Source organism: Hypanus sabinus, chromosome X1 (genome assembly GCF_030144855.1).
Source record: "Hypanus sabinus isolate sHypSab1 chromosome X1, sHypSab1.hap1, whole genome shotgun sequence".
In the NCBI taxonomy this organism is placed as follows: Eukaryota; Metazoa; Chordata; class Chondrichthyes; order Myliobatiformes; family Dasyatidae; genus Hypanus; species Hypanus sabinus.
The window spans coordinates 19,218,855-19,235,864 of NC_082738.1; the positions used below are offsets into that span (position 1 = coordinate 19,218,855).

At 43.7% G+C, this 17,010-nt stretch overlaps 1 protein-coding gene across 3 annotated transcripts in view; it reads right to left on the reverse strand.

The window, feature by feature from the left end:
• Positions 1-435: 435 nt before the first annotated feature.
• Positions 436-17,010, reverse strand: part of LOC132384666 (RNA 5'-monophosphate methyltransferase) — a 40,241-nt gene continuing 23,666 nt past the window's right edge. For 2 of the 3 annotated variants that reach the window (XR_009508977.1, XR_009508976.1), the window contains exon 4: positions 16,051-16,756. The gene's annotated coding sequence lies outside the window, so the exon portion shown is untranslated. Of the gene's footprint in view, positions 1,880-16,050; positions 16,757-17,010 lie in introns of those variants that run through there. The other variant, XR_009508978.1, reaches the window with a different exon arrangement.

Genomic DNA, 17,010 nt, shown 5'->3' on the forward strand with positions numbered 1-17,010 from the left:
AAACTCCTTACAGGCAGTGGTGGGAATTGAACCCGGGTCACTGGTCCTGTAAAGCATTGTTCTAACCACTACGCTACCGCACCGCCCCAAGGAAAATTTAAGCCTTTGAAGCACCCTATCATGGTACCATAAACAAATTAAATGTCAGTAGCTTGGCTTATGAAATTGATACTGCTGCACTTTAATAGATTTCCTTGTAAGAGAGTTTCAGAACTAAAGGAAAAATAAATAATTGTGAGAGCTTCTAGTGCTTGTGCCAGGTCCCCCATTCAATAAAGCTTACAACTAATCTTTTACCTCAGCCCCGTTTCCTTGCACATCATGTCCGAGAAGCCAGAAACCACAAAGCAGAGAGCATAATGAAATTGCTATGGCAATGGAGCACATCTGCTCCTTTCACACAGAAGCTGAACACTTCGACGTTCACATTTTTAAACTCAGGATGGTCAGATTTTGTAAAGCAAATCATAAAACATTGAAAGTATTCAGTGGGTTGGGAGTAGATTCAGAATCATTTCCAACTTGTTCTCGTAGTAACTCGACTCTTGATATAAATACACTGAATCACTGTTTCTGAGGAATGTTCCCAAACTAGTTAGGGTAGCCAATAACTGCTTAAAACACGTTTCCTCACAGGGCGTGGATACAATAAACAGCAGCGATCTATAGCAAAAGCCCCTTAAGGCAAGGTGTTGTGAATAAGCTATTGTCTCGTGAAGTGAAAAGAGGAACACGTTTAAACACAACCAGACAAGAATTTGACAAGCTAATCACAATGCATTCAATGTTAAACTGGACTCAGGTCTATACCAAATGTGCTTTACATGGTGTGTTACATTTTTATTGCTTTATTCTTTTTATTTATCTGTTTGTACATTTTTCAAGACACGGCAAGACCAGTACTTATTGCTCATCCCTAATTACCCTTCAGGAGGTGGTGGTGCGCTCCCTTGAGCCTCCTGGTGAAGGTGCTCCCTCAGTGGTGTTGACAACAGGATCTTAGGCCCAGTGACAATGAAGGAATGACAACAGATTTGCAATTCAGAATGGTGTGTGGATTGAAGGGGAACTACAGGGAGAAGTGTCTCCTCGTGTCTCTGCCCTTATCCTCCTTGGGACAGAGATAGTGGGCTCGGGGGGGGGGGGGGTGCAGTTGCTGTAGCCTGATTGAGAAAGTGCAGTTCATCTTGTAAAAAACAGACAGAAATGGCAAGGTTGCCGGCTGATGCCACAAGGTGTGGAAAGGAACAGCAAAAAAACAGATCTGGCTCTATATAGTACTATTGACACCCACTTGCAAAATTCACCCCTATATCTGCACTTGAGTACTCTAGATATCTCCCACCTCCCCCACTATTCCATTGCACATCCGAAACTACGCCCATGCACTAATTTGCATCCCATTCACTCACCATTACAGAGTCAGATAACTCCCAGTTAAGTAATACCTCCGTTTTAAAATTCCCATTTATGTTTTTAAATTCTTCTACACCCTTGCATTTCCTGGTCTCCATGATCTCTTCCAGTCCTATAATCTCCTTAAATCTCTACACTCCTCAGTTCCCAAGGTCCTTGCATCTCTTGGGTTTTACACACAGGCAATTAGCTGGACATAATTTAAGCTGCTGAAGGCCCAGCTTCTGCTTTTCACTCTCCCAGGCCTCTGCGTTTCCACCTCCACTAAGGCAGCACAGTGGCATAACCTGCAGAGAGACTGGCTCGCAGCTCACGTGACCTGAGTTCAATCCTCTCCGTGGAGCTCGCACCTTCTCCATGTTTCCACCGGGTACTCTCATTCCCTCCCAGGAAATGAGGAGGGAGGTCAGTGGGTTAATTGGCTGCTGTAAATTGCCCCTAGTGTGTAGGTGAGTGGTAGAATCTGTAGAGGAGATCAAAGTTCAAAATTAATCTATTATCACTGTACATATATGTCACCATATACAACCCTGAGATTCATTTTCTTGTGGGCATACTCAATAAATCTATAGAATAGTAACTCTAACAGGATCAATGAAAGATCAACCCTCTGCAGAAGACAACAAACTGTGTAAATGTAAATATAAATAAATAGCAATAAGTAACAAGAAGATGAGATAACAAGATAAAGAGTCTGTAAAGTGAGGTAATTGGTTGTAGGAACATTACAATGATGGGGCAAGTGAGTGTGGTTATCCCCTTCTATTAAACAGCCTGATGGTTGTGGGGTAGTAACTGTTCCTGAAGTTCTACCTGATAGCAGTGAGAAGAGAGCACGGCCTAGGTGGTGGGGATCCCTGAAGATGTATGCTGCTTTCCTGTGACAGTGTTTCATGTAGATGTGCTCAGTGGTGGGGAGGGCTTTACCCATGATGGACTGGGCTGTATCCACTTCTTTTTGTAGGAATTTCTGTTCAAAGGCATTGGTGTTTCCATACCAGTCTGTGATGCAGCCAGTCAACATCCTCTTCACTTCACATCTATAGAAGTTAGTTGAAGTTTTGGATGTTGTGCCGAATCTCCGCAGGCTCCTGAGGAAGTTGAGGCGCTGCCATGCTTTCTTTGCAATTCCATTTATGTGTGGGGTCCACAACAGGTCCTCTGAAATTGTGACACCCAGGATTTTAAAGTTGCTGATCCTTTCCGTCTCTGATCTTCCAATGAGAACTGGCTCATGGACTCTGGTTTCCCTCACCTGAAGACAATAATGAATCCTTGGTCTTGCTGACATTGAGTGAGAGGTTGTTGCTGTGACACCACACAGCCAAATTTTCAATCTCCCTCCTGTATGCTGATTCATTACCACCTTCGATTCGGCCAGTGTGGGGAGAATAAAATGGGATGAGTGTAGGATCAATGTAGAATGGTGGCTGATGATTGGCATGGGCTTCGAGGGCTGAAGGGTATGACTCGAAGATGCTCTGTCTGTTCCAATACCTCTTTGGATAGCTCCGAGGCTAATTCTGTTTGATAAGATCCCTCTGAAACATCTTGGCTGCCTTTTTGAGATGTCCTGAATGTTGGGGAGACTTGTGCCCATGATGGAGCTGACTGAGTCTATAACCATCTTCAGCCACTCGCATTGGAGCCTCCGTACCAGGCGGAGATGCAACCAGTCAACATGCTTTCTACCTTACATCTGTACAAATTTGCTGCAGATTTTGGTGACACTCCAAATCTCCTCAAACTCCCAATGAAATAGAAATGCTGGCATGCCTTCTTTGTGGTTGCATCAATGTGTTGGGCCCAGGGTAGATCCTCTAAGATGCTGATGCGCAGCTTTAAGTTGCTGACCCCTCAATGAGGACTGGTGTGTGTTCTCCTGACTTCACCCTTCTGAAGTCCACAATCAGATCCTTGGTCTTGAACTCAAGTTAACTGGTAGTGTTGGTGATGTGAGGCTTAGTATGTGCAGGCCTGATTATTTGTGTTTAGACTGGATAAAAGGTGAAAAAACTAGGTGAAAACTTAAGGGCTCCTGAGGAAGGGCTGTACAACATAGTTGTACTTCAAACTTAACTTTCACTGAAAATACTTGCTGGAGCTCCAAGTCTTTCAAGCACCAATGTTCAAACACAAGTGTAATTTTAAAAAATCCAGAGATTCTCAGATTTCAGTCTACCTTTTTCTACATAACTTGATCTACTGTATTTCGTAACAAAAGAATTATCTGAGAAGTCTTCCTTTTCCCATACCCAAGCTTGGATTTCGGCAATCATGGTTTTCCAACTTCAGATGAAGTTTCTGCAATGTGCCATACACAGAGCACTGGAGGGCTTCAGCGGGTCAGGCAGCATCTGTGGAGGGAAATGGACAGCTGACACTTTTGGTCGAGACCCTTCATCTGGATTCTGGTGAAGCGTCCCAGTCCGAAACATCAACTCTACATTTCCCTCCATAGATGCTGCCTGACCTGCTGAGCTCATCCAGCATTTTGTGTGCATTGCTCTAGATTTGCAGCATCTGCAAAATCAATAGTGTCTCCAGTTTCTGCAATGGAACTCCTTAGCTGCTGTGTGTTGGTGTCAGAGCAAGAATGTGTTGCTATCAGGTTTACAAGATGGTGGATTCAAAGTCCTGCATCGTAGCTCAAGCCAATTACCCTGACTAGGTGCACTTGGGAGGTAATGCTGCAGTGTCAGGCATGTCATCTTTGGCTGCAGAATTAAACTAGGGCACTGTCCATCTCTCCCTACAGCTTCAGGCAGATGTGAGATACCTCATAAGAAAATGTCAATTTCTCTTGATGTTCTAGCCAAAGTCCCTCCCTGTCTCAGGAAAGTAATTCCTCAAATAAGATAGATTAGCTGATCATTCATGTTAATACCTGCATGCAGAGAGGGTGTAGCATTTGCAAGACATTTCCAATGAAGCACCGGCGGGTTTCTGCCAGCACATTCCATAGAAAGTGCTTCGATTGGGAGGGTGCATGAGAAATGACAGACCATTTAATTTGGAGGATTACACCATTTGGAACCCTGGTGCAAATTGCAAACACTGTGGAGAGCTAAAACAGTTGATTTATTACAGGGAAATATGTAGTCAGGCAACTAAATCCTTTATTTTCTCCTCTGAACATTAATCTAAATTCTGCTATCATTGGCTCCACACTTGCTTCCCATGAGTGATCAAAGCTCTCAATACAATGCTGAATCAAACTCAAACCCTTCTGCTTGCATATGATCCATATCCCTCCGTTACCGGAATTTTTAAAAACATTGTACTTGCCACCACCCTCAGAATCACTGTGAAATCTATTGTTATTTATTGTTTCATGGCAGCAGTACATTGCAATGCATAATAATTTTTAAAAATCTATAAATTATAATAAGTATACATAAAAATTAAATTAAATAAGTAGTGCAAAAAAGATAGGGAAAAATAGTGAGATAATGTTCATGGGTTCACTGTCCATTCAGAAGGACTTTCTACAGGGGCACAATTGAGAGCATCCTGACTGGCTGCATCACTGCCTGGTATGGGAACTGTACCTCCCTTAATCGCAGGACTCTGCAGAGAGTGGTGCGGACAGCACAGCGCATCTGTAGCTGTGATCATCCCACTAGTCATAACATTTACAAAGACAGGTGTGAAAAAAGGGCCCGAAGGATGACTGGGGACCCGAGTCACCCCAACCACGGTCTATTCTATCCAGGAGACAGTACCGTAGCATAAAAGCCAGGACCAACAGGGTCCGGGACAACTTCTATCACTAGGCCATCAGACTGATGAACTTATACTGATTTGACTGTATTTCTATGTTACATTAGAACACAGAAAACCTACAGCACCACACAGGACCTTCAGCCCACAAAGTTGTGCCGTACATGTCCCTCCCTTAGAAATTACTAGGCTTACTTATAGCCCTCTATTTTACTAAGCTCCATGTACCTATCTACTATTTGGTGTACCAAATCTATCTATCTAATCTAACAAATATCTATCTATTTGGTGTACCAAATACCCTATCATATCCACCTCCACCACTGCTGCCAGCAGCCTATTCCACGCACTCTCCACTCTCTTGAGTAAAAAACTTACCCCTAACATCTCCTCTGTACCTACTCCCCAGCACCTTAAACCTGTGTTCTCTTGTGGCAGCCATTTCAGCCCTGGGAAAAAGCCTCAGACTACCCACATGCTCAATACCACTCATAATCTTGTACACCTCTGTCAGATCACCTCTCATCCTCCTTCGCTCCAGAAGAAAAGGCCAAGTTCACTCAACTTATTCTCATAAGGTATGCTCCCCAATCCAGGCAACATCCTTGTAAATCTCCTCTGCACCCTTTCTATGGCTTCCACATCCTTCAGGTAGTGAGGCGAACAGAACTGAGCACAATACTCCAAGTGGGGTCTGACTAGGGTCCTATAAAGTTGTAACATTACCTCTCGACTCCTAAATTCAATTCCACAATTGATGAAGACCAATACACTATATGCCTTCTTAACCACAGAGTCAACCTGCATCAATCCACACATAGAACATTGACTGTTCTATTTATTATAAATTACTATGATTGCACGTTGCACATTTAGACGGCGACGTAGCGTAAAGATTTTTACTCCTCACATATGTGAAGCACGTAAGAAATAAAGTCAATTCAAACTAAATTCAATTTAGAAGCTGTTACTGAAATGTTGAGTGTGTGTCTTCAGGTTCCTGAACCTCCTCCTTGATTTTACCAATGAGAAGAGGTCATGTCCTGGGTGATAGGGGTCCTTAATAATGGATGCCACCTTTTTGAGCATTGCCTTTTCAAGATGTTTCTGATGCTAGTGCCTATGGTAGTTGAGTTTACACCTGTCTGTAGCTTTTTCTGATCCTGTGCAGTGGCCTCTCCATACCAGACTGATGCAACCAGTTAGAATGCTCTCCACTGTACACCTGTAGAAACTTGTAAGTCTTTGGTGACACACCAAGTCTCTTCAAACTCCTAATGAAATATAGCTGCTGTCGTGCCTTCTTTGTAATTGCATTGATATGTTGGGCCCCGGATAGACCCTCAGGAACTTGAAAATGCTCACCCTTTCCACTTCTGATCCCTCTATGAGCATTCGTATGTGTTCCCTCAACTTCCTGAAGTCCACAATCAATCCTTTGGTCTTACTGACATTGAGTGCAAAGTTGTTGTTGCAACACCACTCAACCAGCTGATCTGTCTCGCTCATGTATGACTCCTTGTCACTTTCTGAAATTCTGCCAACAATAGTTGTGTCATCGGCAAATTTATAGATGGTGCACCAGTGTTGATTGTCAGTGAGCAGGAAATGTTATTTTCAATTCACACAGACTGTGGTCTCTGAATAATGAAATTCCTCATGAAAATCCAAACATTTCCTTTCAACTTTCCCTCTCTCAGCTTAAATGTATATCCTTTAGTACCTGACACATCTACCTTATCTCTGCCTCTCATAACTCTACAAATTCCATCAGGTCTTCTCTCAGCCTCTGACTCTGCAGAGGATGGCAACAATAATCCAACAAAAATCTATGTACCTCAGTGTTTTTTTTTAGGAGAGGTCTTAAACTATAACAAAATTGAATTAAAATATACTTAAAATAAGATTTTTGTAACTTGCTGAAAATTTGATGTTGACAAGTTGCTTTTATATTAAGAAAAAATGTATTTAATGTGTGTCTGCAGATACTATGGTATTGTGCCTGTCACTTTCAAAACAGAACAAATTTCCCCTTGAAGCAAGAAAAGTACAAGGTGTACATTAAAGTCAGGAATTGGATCAATTAGAGCACAATCCCTTCTGGGCCAGAGGCATTTGTCAGACCACATTTGGAGTACTGTGACCAGTTTTGGGCCCCATATCTAAGAAAGCATATGCTGGTGTTGGAGAGGGTTCAGAGGAATGATCCTGCGGATGAAAGGGTTAATGCATGAAGAGTATTTGAATTTAGAAGAATGTGGGGGATCTCATTGAAAGACTTAGTTAGAGTGGACGTGGAGAGGATACTTCCAATAGTGGGAGAATTAAGACCAGAGGGCTCAGCCTCAGAATAGAGGAACATCCCTTTAGAATAGAGATGAGGAGGAATTTTTTTAGCCAGAGAATGGTGAATCTATGGAATTCATTGCCACAGGCAGCTGTGGAGGCCAAATCATTTGGTATATTTAAAATGAAGGTTGATAGGTTCTTGATTAGTAAGGGTGTCAAAGGTTATGGTGTGAAGGCAGGAAAATGGGGTTGAGAGGGAATTAAATCAGCCATGATTGAATGGCAGAGCAGACTTGATGGGCTGAATGGCCTAATTCTGCCCCTATGTCTTATGGACTCCCCCCTCCCCACCTATTCACTGAGCATCCTCAATGTAACTCTGCCAGTTGCATATCCTTTAGGGCAGTGCAGCAATGGAGATGGTGGAGACACAGCCTCCTAGCATCAGACATAGGTTCGATCCACACCTCAGGCACTGTCCTTGTGGAGTTGGATGTGACTGCATGAGTTTACCCCAGATTCTCTGGTTTCCTCCCAAATCCCAAAGACGTGCAGGTTAGCTGCTACAGCTTGCCCCAAGTGTGTAGGAGGGGGGTAGAATCTGGGGGGCAGTTGATGGGAATGTGGGAAGACTAAAATGGGATTAAAGTAGGATTAGTGTAAATGAGTGGCTGGTGATCAGCATAGACTTGATGGGCTGAAGGGCCTGTTTTCAAGCTGCAGTACTCTATGATCAATGACATAAGTGACTGAGAAGGTCACTTCAGAATCAGCTTCACTTACACCTTTCTTCATTGTCATTTGATCAAATTGCTCACCTTAAAGCACAGTCATAATACAGCCCTGCTGGCTCTCCACCAGACTCCCCAAAATGGGCAACAAACACTGGCAAATCTTTATCTTTACTGCAAATCATCCCTAAGATCTGAACTGGATCTCAGTGCCAGAGAAGGTGAAGACAGGTTTGATCTGATTGATCTGTAATGAAGAGATATTTCAAAGTGAACTGATATTCTCCAAAGCCTTTTCCAAACATAGCAGGCTGAGAGGCCATGTTCTTGACCTTTTCCCAACCCACTTCTTGTTGTATTTGACAGGCAACATGAGTACATGGGGACTGGTTCTCTGATTACATCTCCCTTCCACTGGGAAGGTTTCTACGTTCACCTCTGCCCAGTCTTTGCTTGGTGGGGAACTCTGGACATGTTGGCACCATCGGATGGTGTAAGCTTCCATTTACATTGTAGAACTTTGCAAGCCACTGAAGCAGGCCTGAAGGGCACTTCACTCCACCCTGTCATGGGAACAAAGCTACAACCCTAAGTCCAAGAGTAATTCTGCTGCAGGGTAACGTGAGGGTGTGCAGTGGTTGAAATCAGCGACTCGAAAGGCAGAGCTAGCTTGTTGTACTCCAGGTTGCCGGGGTGTGCCTATAACAATGGTCCCACCAGTGAGCCATCAATCTTGACCACTCCTGAGCTGGTGACAAGCTGCACCTCCCCAAAGGGAGGTTATTCCCAGGCAACAGTCTGTCCAGGGGCATCTACAAGTGGAGGCATGGTGGTCTTCTTTCTCAGAGTAGGAGCAGCGTGAAACTCAGGAATATTGCATTGGTAAAATCTTTTCAAAACACCATTGATTGATGAGGGTAGGGCAGTGAACGTCGCCTACATGGATTTTAGTAAGACATGGTCCTTCATGGTAGGATGGTCCAAAAGCTTAACTTACATAATCTAACGCTTCTCTCCTACACAGCCCTCTATTTATCTATCATCCATGTGAATATCTAAGAGTTTCTTAAATGCCCTAATGAATTTGTCTCTATCACTACCCCCAGCAGGGCATTTCACACACCCACCACTCTCTATGTAAGAAATTGAACACCCTTTTACCAACATATGGGCAGAGAGATGACAGATGGAGTTTAATCTAAGCAAGTGTAAGGTGTCGCACCTTAGGAGGTTGAATGTAAGGGAAAAGCATACAGTAAATGGCAGGACTCTTAACAGCACTGCCGTTCAGAGGAATCTTGGGGTCCAAGTCCATTGCTCCCTGAAGGTGACCATGCATGTAGATAGGGTGGTAAAGAAGGTGTCTGCATACTCATTTTCATCAGTCAAGGCAATGCGTATGAGTCAGCAAGTCATGTTGCAGTTGTATCAAACTTTGGTTAGGCCACTCTTGGCCACTTGTATGCAATTCTGGTTGCTCCATTACAGGAGAGATATGGAGAATTTGGAAAGGGTACAGAAGAGGTTCACCAGAATGTTGCCTGGATTAGAGGGTATGAATTATCAGGAGGTTGAATTTTTTTGAGGATGTGACTAAACACATTGATGAAGGTAGAGCAGTAGATGTAGTGTGTATGGATTTCAGCAAGACATTTGATAAGGTACCCCATGTAAGGCTGATTGAGAAAGTAAGGAAGCATGGGATCTAAGGGGACATTGCTTTGTGGATCTAGAACTGGCTTGCCCACAGAAGGCAAAGAGTGGTTGTAGATGGGTCATATTCTGCATGGAGGTCGGTCACCAGTAGTGTGCCTCAGGGATCAGTTCTGGGACCCCTTCTCTTTGTGATTTTTATAAATGACCTGGATGAGGAAGTGGAGGGTGTTTGCTGGTGACTCAAAGGTTGGGGGTGTTGTGGATTACAGTGGGACATTGATAGGATGCAAAACTGGGCTGAGAAGTGGCAGATGGAATTCAACCCAGATAAGTGTGAGGTGGTTCATTTTGGTAGGTAAAATATGATGGCAGAATATAGTATTAATGGCAGGACTCTTGCAGTGTGGAGGATCAGAGGAATCTTGGGGTCTGAGTCCATAGGACACTGAAAGCAGCTGCGCAAGTTGACTCTGTGGTTAAGAAAGCATACAGTGCATTGGCCTTCATCAATCGTGGGATTGAGTTTAGGAGCCAAGAGGTAAGGTTGCAGCTACATAGGACCCTGGTCAGACCCCACTCTCTCTTCTCGCTACTACCTTCAGGCAGGAGCTACAGGAGCTATAGGTCCCACATCACCAGGTTCAGGAACAGTTATTACCCTTCAATCATCAGGTTCCTGAACCAACATGGATAACTCACCTCAAAACCGAACCAATTCACAACCTATGGACTCACTTCCATAGAATCTACAACTTCCATTTTCAGTGTTCTATTTATTTGCACAATTTGTCTTTTGCATTTTGGTTGCTCGTCTTTATTTAAGTATAGTTGTTTATGAATTATATTATATTTCTTTATTTTCCTGAAAATGCCTGCAGGAAAATGAATCTCAATGTAGTGTCTGGTGACGTGCACGTACTTTGAAAATAAACTTACTTTGGCTTTTGCTTAGTGAGAAGAAGCTGAATTTCAAGCTGGCAAAACCATGCTCGGAAGAGTTACTTTCTTCAAAGTAGCCTTTCGAAAAAGTCTACATAGAAGAAAGCTTATCCATTGGGATTGGAATAGGTTTATTATCATGGCGTGACAGCGTAGTGGTTAGCACAAGGCTTTACAGAACCAGTGACCCGGGTTCAATTCCTGCCATTGCCTGTAAGGAGTTTGTATGTTCGTCCCATGACCACATGGGCTTCCTCCGGGTGCTCCGCTACAGTCCAAAGATTGGTAGGTTAATGTGTTATTGTAAATTGTCCTGTGATTAGGCTCGGATTAAATCGGGGGATTGCTGGGTGGCATGGCTTGAAGGGACTCAAGGAACTATTCTGCATCTCAATAAATAAAAATCTTTGTCACGTACTGAGACAGAGTGAAAAGTTTGTCTTGCATTCTGTTCATACAAATCAGATCATTACACAGTGCATTGATGCAGAACAAGGTAAAGCAATAACAGAATGCAAAATGAAGTGTTATAGTTACAGGGAAAATGCAGTGCAGGAGCAAAGTCATAATGAGGTAGGTTGTGAAGTCAAGAGTTCATCCTATCGTTGTAGGGAACCATCTAATAGTCTTACAACAGCAGGGTAGAATCTGACCTTGAGCCTGGTAGTACGTGCTCTCAGGCTTCTGTATTTTCCACCCGATGGGTGAGGGAAGAAGAGAGAATGCCCGGGGTGGGTGGGGGGGTCTTTGATTATGTTGGCTGCTTTACTGAGGCAGTGAGAAGTATAGACAGTCCATGGAGGGGAGGCTGATTTCTGTAATATGCTGAGCTGTATCCACAACTCTGTGCAGCTTCATGCAGAGCAGCTGCCATCCCAAGCTGTGGTACACCCAGACAGGATGCTTTCTATGCCGCAGTCTACTAGCCGAGACTTGAGCTTTCAAATATAAAGAACACTAATGTAAAATAACCAACATTTGAATGAGTCCTCAAAGTAAATGACCGCATCTATGACTTCTCAAATTTCATCACACATGTGCCAAAGCTATTTCACTTCATCTGTAGCTGTATGCAAAGTAATCAAGTTTTGCTGCTAGATAAAGTCAATTCAGCTATAATGATAGAATTGCCCTCCGCAGTCACTTGTCTCACACCGCCTTGTAGACTTCACACAGTCCGCTTGCCTCGACATGCAAGGCGCTGAATCAGACTGAACAAGACCCAGCCCTCAAGCAACCCATGCAGGGTTTTTGCTGATGGTTCATTTTCGAGCTGAAGGTTAACACCACATGCCGCATTGTCATTCTGAGCTGGTACCCTGATTAGAGACTGGCCTGCCCTTCTGAAATGAGGTTGCACAGGGTGAAAAGGATTTCCCCACCCCTCCTAATACCTTGCCAGCTCAGCAACTCTGGTTGTGCGTTCAAGTTCTGCTGCAGAAATTTAAGCACCAAAATCGGATCACAGAAAGTTTATGCCAGGAAAGGAGGGCTCTTGGGTCAATGTGATCTTGCCCGAAAGAAGTACTCCAGGTTAATCCTACCTTCCAGCAAGCTCTGAAGCCTAACAAGTGACATCCAAGTTTTGTTTAAATGTCATTGAGGTTGCTGCCTCCACCACCCTTTCAGGCAGAAAGATCCCTTTCTGGGAAAAGCTGCAGAGGGTTGTAAACTGAGTCAGCTCTATCATGGGCACTAGGCTCCCCATCATCGAGGACAAGATCAAATGGCAATACCTCAAAAAGGTGACACCCATCATTAAGGATCCTTACCACCTTCTCATATGCCTTCTTCTCATAACTAACATCAGGGGAGAGGTACAGGAGCCTGAAGACGCACACTCAAAGTTTTAGGAACAGTTTCTCCCCTTCCATCATCAGGTATCTGAACACCGCCTCACTACTCTTAATTTATTTTTGCATTACTTACTTAGTTTCTATCTATATTCCTTATTGTAATTTATTTTCTATTTTATACTGCACTGTACTGCTCCCATAAAACAACAAATTTCACAACATATGCCAATGATAATAAAGCTGATTCTAATTCTGACCCTCTGGGTAAAAAAATGTGCTTCATCTCCCCTTTAAACATCAACAGTTTCATTAAAAATGCTCTGCTTTTCTGTTGTGTGCATCAGTTGATAACTTCACAGATTTCCACGTTATGTCTTTGCCCGTTCAGAGAGCTTGCCTGTAACCCCTTGAAACCAAGTTACATCCTCAACCTTAGATCGAACCCACCTAGATTGTATCGTCAGCGAATATGACAATTGGTCTCCTCAGCTGAATCATTGATGTGGAGGCCCAAACACTGATCCTTGTGCCCCGCCACTTGTCACAGCATGACAACCTGAGAAAAGACCCATACATTCTTCTTTGCCTTCCTGTGGTATCTATTTCAATTGTGCAGGAGTTAAAATAGTTACAAATTTGCAAGCAGAAAAATGACTGTACATAAGTCAGAGAAGTAGGATTAGGGCATCCAGCAACATGTCACAGCAAGCTCCCGCAAACAATGACAAAACAAATCCCAAATTATCTGCTTTTGGTGTTCATTCAAGATGAGAGGGCTCTTCTACATCTGCCAGACAGGAGTGTGATCTAATGACTTCACTGAAAGGTGGAACCTGGGACAGAGGAGTGTGCCCCACCATCAGCTGAGGCTGGTTGCTCAGGTCCCTGGATTAGGACATGGCTCTGTGGAAGTTTGGTAAGGCAAGAGTCAAGAAGAGCTGACAGAAGCAGTGTGCAGACATAGTGCAGGCTGGACATAGCCCTTGAGGGCCTAATTCTCCTTTAGAACAAGCCTGGGAACTAAGGTCACCAAGTATACCACGACAAGATAAGATGCAAACAAAGGATTCTCGGGGAACACTTACTATTGGGCAGTTATTTTACTAACTCTCAAAAATTATTGGTATTTAACACATAGATTTAATTGGTTACTGACACCTGAAATATCTACTAGGATTGGTATTTAAATATGCAAATAATGGGATTCAGAAATGCACAAAGTTTCCATTGAATCAATATCTGTATCCAACTCATTAATTTCTGTATAAGAATGACATTTCTTTGTTCAGACTTCAGAACGGCTTGGCGACAGGGTCCAAGCTGTCAGAATCCAGTTAATCGGCGACCACAGCACCGTGATCTCCTGCCTCTGAGCTGACAGCATAAGTCACCATGCTGTGCCATATCTACTCTCCACATCACAGCTTTCCTGGATGACAGAATCTGCTTGAACTCAATCAAATTCCAATTTTATGAGGTTTCACTTAATACACAGAAGGGCAGAGCAGTGGTTGGGGAGGAGACATTGCATTAAAATTTTGTGCAATCCAAAGCAGCACGGTTTCCTTCAGAGAGAATCCTGCCTGACAAACCTGTTGGAATTCTTTGAGGAGATTACAAGTAGAATAGATAAAGGGGATGTCGTGGATGTTGTGTATTTGGACTTTCAGAAGGCCTTTGACAAGGTGCCACACATTAGGATGCTTACCAAGTTAAGAGCCCATAGTATTAGAGGAGAGTTACTAATATGGTTAGAGCATTGGCTGATTGGTAGGAGGCAGCAAGTGGGAATAAAAAGATCCTTTTCTGGATGGCTGTCAGTAACTAGTGGTGTTCCGCAGGGGTCGATGTTGGGACCACTTATTTTTATGCTGAATATCAATGATTTAGATGATGGAATAGATGGCTTTGTTGCCAAGTTTGCAGATGATACAAAGATTAGTGGAGGGGAAGGTAGTGTTGAGGAAGCAGGTTGGATGCAGAAGGACTCAGACAGATTAAGAGAATGGACAAGAATGTGGCAAATGAAATACAATGTTGGATTATGCATGGTCGTGCACTTTGGTAGAAGAAATAAATGTGCAAACTATTTTCCAAATGGGGAGAAAATCCAGGAGTCTAAGATGCAGAAGGACTTGGGAGTCCTTATGCAGAACACCCTGAAGGTTGAGTTGGTGGTGAGGAAGGCAAATGCCATGCTAGCTTGCATTTCAAGAGGTCTAGAATATAAGACCAAGGATGTGATGCTGAGGCTTTATAAGGTACTGGTGAGGCCTCGCCTTGAGTATTGTTAACAGCTTTGGGCTCCTCATCTTAGAAAAGATGTGCTGGCATCAGAGAAGGTTCAGAGGAGGTTCAAGGATGAATCCAGGAATGAAAGGGTTATCATATGAGGAACTTCTGATGGCTCTGGGTCTGTACTCGCTGGAATTCAGGAGGATGGGGGGCGGGGATCTCATTGAAACCTTTCAAGTGTTGAAAGGCCTAGACAGAGTAGATGTGGAAAGGATGTTTCCCGTGGTGGAGAGACTAGGACAAGAGGGCACAGCCTCAGGATAGAGGGGCGCCCTTTCAAAACAGAGATGCAGAAAAATTTCTTTAGCAAGAGGGTGGTGAATATGTGGAATTTGTTACCCGATGCAGTTGTGGAGGCCAGGTCATTGGGTGTATTTAAGGCAGAGATTGATAGGTTCTTGATTGGACCCTGCATCAAAGGTTACGGGGAGAAGGTCAGGAACTGGGGTTGAGGAGAAGATTTTTAAAAAAGGATCAGCCATGATGGAATGGCGGAGCAGACTCAATTGGCCAGGTGGTCAGACAAAAACCTACTGCTTAGAGTGCTGCCAAACCATGGTCATATCACTTTACAAATCTTTAAAGCTGTCTCCTCAAGCTAATCCAAAGAAATAATTAATGGAGCCACAAGATGCTGAAATATCAAGCAAAAGGCACACAGCTGGAGGAATTCAGTAGGTCAGCAGCATCTGTGAGGGGAAGTGGAGTCAACGCTTTGGGGTGAGACCCTTCAGCTAGGTTGATGATGGACCCCAACTAGACCTTTCCAGGGGAACCATAGATCAATTGTCCATTCCCCTCCAGAGATATTGTGTGGAGTTCCTCAATTCATGAATGGTAGAACACAGCTAAGGAGAAATTTAGAAAAAAACACAATTGTCTCAGTTTATTCACACTCAACACATCCAATTAATCCAATATGGCTATAAACACATTATCTCTACAAATCCTAACTGTGCTGTGCAGACAAGATCAAATTGCTTAGCTCAGCCCAGTTGCTTAGCTGTGTCCAGTTCTGGTTACCCAAAACATAAAGGAAATACTTATCAGAGACAATGCAGTTTCTGGAGGACAATCTTTGGCCTTCAAAGTGCCAGATGGAAGCTGTTACGTAAACCGTAACTGGATAACTCACCAGCAAAGATAGAGAGGTCTGTTGAAGTCTGATGTCACTATTTTCAAACGTTTTTATTTATAAAGGGGCACAAAAGTAAGGTTAATGCAAACATTCAGATAATACACATCACCAATACTCAATCTAAAGCGCGGGTATAGTCATAATTATCATTAAGAAGAAATCTCGGCTGTTGTCTAGGGGATAATATTTTTGTCCATTGGAAATATAAAAAGTCATTCAGACGTCTGCAGACTTTAGCCTTTCGAGGACTCGTTGGGTTTCACGTGTTTTAGAGGGTTCGGTGAAAACGAAAAGAAAACTTGCCCGTGTCTTTATGACCACTCCATGAAAATCAGGGGAGCGTTGGTTTCCTCGTTGTTAGTTCGAAGTCCTTCTCGGTATTATCAGCCACCCGCTCCCCAGGCAAAGGAGTTAGGAGCACACGTGGCGTTGAGTGGCTTCCAGCTCTCACGGGAGCATTGAGCGAGCAAGTTCCTCTGGTGCATCGCTAGGGTACCGCCTCCTGCAGTCCGCTTTTATCTTTACTTGCAGAGTTGTAGCTGTCCATCAAAGTAGGGGGATGCAATCTCCACCCCCACATGGCCCGAGGGTGTTCATGCCCATGGTAGTTGTCACGTAGCCAGGACATGCACGTGACACAGGTGCCTCTAAGAACAAATGGTCAAAACCGTTGCATTGTCTCTCACTTCCGAGTCCCGAATTAATAGCGATCTTGTGATTCTCCGGAAGGAGGGGGCTGCTCCCGCTCCTTCGGCCCCTCAGAGCTGTGGTACCTTCATAACAAAGCAAAGAAAGGCTTTCCAGCACTGAATGAAATTGGGAGTGGGGGGGGGGTGGGATGGGGGGGGTGAGGTCCTCCAGAGATGCACAAGTTTTCAAGTAGGATGGAAAACGGAGGTGCAGCGAAGTGATGATGGCGCTGAACGATGAATCCTTTGCTTGCATCTTTGGAAACAGCTCTATTTCCAACTTTAATATCTTTATTTTTCCCTTTCAGGGTTCTTTTGAAGATCCTGACCTGGAGTTA